This window comes from Belonocnema kinseyi, chromosome 6 (genome assembly GCF_010883055.1).
Source record: "Belonocnema kinseyi isolate 2016_QV_RU_SX_M_011 chromosome 6, B_treatae_v1, whole genome shotgun sequence".
Lineage (NCBI taxonomy): Eukaryota > Metazoa > Arthropoda > Insecta > Hymenoptera > Cynipidae > Belonocnema > Belonocnema kinseyi.
Window position 1 is genome coordinate 44342635 of NC_046662.1, and position 3810 is coordinate 44346444.

A 3810-nucleotide genomic window follows, 5' to 3' on the forward strand; every position below is an offset into this window, starting at 1 on the left:
ACAGATTTTCTACAAATTTGTTAAATTTTTAAATACAAAAAAGATGTGAACCAAAAATGATAGTTAAATTTTCAGCTTAAGAAAATGTTCTTTCAACTAAAAAAAAATCCAATTTTGAACTAAACAGTTAACTTATTAAGCAAAAAATTAATTTTCAAACAAGAATAATAACTTTCTATTAAAAAAGATAATTAAAAAAAAATCGAACAAAATTGTTATATCATTAACTTAAAAAATGAATATTAAAACTAACTTTAGGCGTGGATTGGCGGGCACCTAATTGACCTATCAGAATAATTTTTTTTTTAATACGCAGAAAACATTCTTCTTCAACTTTATCATGAAAGTTTTTCGTCTTAGATGAACTCGAGCAATTCATAAAAATAGAAAGTAATATGTTTTTCAATATGGCGGCGAAAGGGTTAATGCTGCGTATGCGCAAACTCAGATTTAACCCTTTTACTTGACCACTAATTAATGGTAAAAAAATCACAGACTACGTATAAAGTTGGAGGTCAAAATCTAATGACACTGGACTATAACGGAAATTTCCTGTTTCAAGTCAAAATTACATTTATTTTCAAAAATCCTCTATTTCAAGTCAAAGTTAAATTTATTTTTTTAAAACCCTGTTCCAAATCAGTTATATGTATTTAAAATATTTTCAATCATAATTCAGAAATATAGTAACCCTCTTTTTCAAACATTAGGAAGAGCAAGGTTTCAAATTCTTGCAAATTTTTATTTGCAAAAAAGAATACAATTTTTTAAATTCAAATTCTGATGTGATTTACAATCATCAGGGTGTTCATCGATTCCTAAAAAACAAAATTCCAGGTCTTTTCCAGGTTCTCAGATCAAGAAAAATCAAGTTTTTCCAGGTCTCCCTTTCTTTAGATCAAATAATAAAATAACCGTTTTTTATGCATGTAAAAGATGAAACATTTACTGGCCAACCATTTTTAAAGAAAGCAGAATCATAAAGAAACAAATTCTTAATTTTTGCCGAACATAACTCCTCTTTGTGAAATCTTTAGTAATATTTTTATATCTATAAAATCTTTTAAATTTTTTGTAAAATCTTCGAAATCCTTGAATTCTCTGTGGAATTTAAAAAAATCTTTATGTAATCTTTTAATTATTTGTGAAATCTGTATTTAATCTTTTTTTTGTGAAAACTTTTGTGTACGTTTAAAAGCATTCAAATCCTTTTAAAACTTTTCAAATTTCTTTAAACATTTTTTAATTGTTTAAAACCTTTGAAATGTTCTGAAATATTTGATATAAATATATATATTTTTAATCTTTTCAAATCCTTATAAATTCTTTGAAATACTTGTAAAATATTTTCTACATCTTTTGTGAAATATTTTGAAAAATTCTAAAAAAAAATCAAAATCTTTGTGAAATATTTTGAAAAACTAAAATTTTTGAAATAAAAACCTTTGAATCTTTTGAAATCTTTGAAACTTGTTGTACTGTACTCTTTTTGAAATCTTTGAAAATCTTGTATTCTTTGGACATCTCTATACAATTTTGATGAAATCTTTGAAATATTTGGGAAATCTTTCTGAAATATTTTTTATTCATTTGAACTTATTAAAATATTTAAAATTTTTAAATCAAATTTGAAATTGTTTAAAATCCTCAAAATGTTTTGCAATCTTTAATATTTTGGTAAAATCTTTCAACTCCTTGAAATCTTTATGAAATCTTTTGAAATCTCTGAAATATTTGTGAAATCTTGCTTCAATATTTTTTTTGTGATCTCTTTAAAATGTTTTTGAATCTTTTAAACCTGATGTACTGTACCCATTTTGAAAGTCTTTTTCAAATCCTAGAATTCTTTTTAAGTCTTTGAAAACCGTGTAATTTTTTTGAACGTTCAAAATGCTTTTAAATATTTAGAAATCTTTAAAACTATTTTGTAACATTTTGAAAACAGTTCTGGTGTAGAGCGAAAAGCCGATTGGTCAACCTTTCGAAAACTGTTTTAAAAGCAAAACAAAAATTAGTAGGCAAGATTTTGAATATTTCACAAATATTTGAGAACTTTCAAAAGATTTCAAGGATTTTTAATATTTTAAATACACAAGTTATCAAAGATTTCAAAAACTTTGAAATATTTTACACGATTTCAAAATATTTAGCAAAGATTTCAGATATTCGAATGATTTTAAATGAATATATAAGATTTCAGAGAAATTTTACAAATATTTCTAAGAATTTCTAAGATTTCAATGATTTCAAACGGAAAAAAAATATTTCACAAACAAAGATTGAAGAAAGATTTCACAAATATTTCAAAAGATTTCATGAAGATTTCAAGGATTTTACCAAAATATTTCACAAATATTTCATAACATTTTCATAAAGAATTCAAATTCAAATATCTCAAAAAGGCTACAATACACCAGATTTCCAAGATTTAAAAGGATTTCAAATTTGATTAAAAATTTTCAAACGATTTCCAATATTTTCATGATTTCAAATGAATACAAAGTATTTCAGAAATATTTCAAAACTATTTCAAAAAGTTTATTCAAATTTCATAGAGATGTCAAAAGAATACAAGAATTTCAAATATTTCAAAAAGGGTACAGTAAACCAAATGTCAAAGATTTCAAAACATTTCCGAGATTTTAAACGATCTCCAAATATTTCACAATAATTTCAGATATTCGAATAATTTTAAATGAATACACAAGATTTCAGAAAGATTTCACAAATATTTCAAAGAATTCATAAGGATTTAAAAAGATTTCTAGAATTTCACAGATTTTAAAAAGGATATATTACACCCGATTTCAAACATTTTAAGCAATTTCAAAAGGTTTTAATAAATTTGAGAACATATCAAAAGATTTCAATGATTTCAAAAAAAAAAAAAAAAGTTTTCACAAATATTTCAAAATTCTCAACACATTTCATAAAGATTTCAAGGATTTTAAAGATTTTACCAACATTTAAAAATATTTCAAAGATTTCATAAAATTTTCATCAAGATTTCGAATTCAATGATTTTAAAAGGGGTACACCAGATTTCAAAAAATTCTAAAGATTGTAAACGATTGTAAAATTTGATTTAAAAATTTCAAATATTTTAATGATTTCAGATGAATACCAAATATTCCAGAAGGATTTCATAAAAATTTCGTAGCTATGTCAAAAGAATTACAGAATTTTAGAGATAAAAATTAAAAAATGGTAATTTCGTATTTTAAAATAATTTAATTAAAACAATTGTAAAATTAAAAGGTGTTAAAAGTTTGTGTTTTATACGTATGAATTATTGAGCGTTTAAATGAAATATTTCTGAATTAAAAATTTTTTTCAAAGCAATTGTATGTATTTCTGAATTGGATCAGAGATTTTTTGAAAAAATATTAATTCAGATCTGGGACAAGCCATTATAAACAACGATTAAAAACTATAGAAATTTGAACAGAATGGTTAGAAATAAAAAGCCTTGATTTGTTAAAAATGGTAATGAGCTAAATTTTAAGTTTGAACGCTACAATTTTAATTTAGAATAATGTTCAAAATTAATTTAAAACTTGAAATAATTTGAAATAATTTGAAACACGATGTAGATTTTTGCAGATTTAAAACAAAAAAACTTTTGAGAATTGTAAAATATTCAAAAAGAATAACAAAAATTGTTGTGATTGCTAAGAAAATTGAAAATGATTTTTTAGTTTGAAAAAATAATTTTAAGTGAGTATTTGAAAAGATTTTAAAAATTAAAAAAAAAGGAATCAGGACGATTTTAAGGCAATTTTTTTATTTTGTAGTTTTTTTAATTTTAGG

At 22.8% G+C, this 3810-nt stretch overlaps 1 protein-coding gene across 1 annotated transcript in view; it reads right to left on the minus strand.

The window, feature by feature from the left end:
- LOC117174845 (26S proteasome regulatory subunit 10B) overlaps positions 1-3810 on the minus strand; it is a 25791-nt gene that overhangs the window by 9014 nt on the left and 12967 nt on the right. The gene's annotated exons all lie outside the window — the stretch shown is intronic.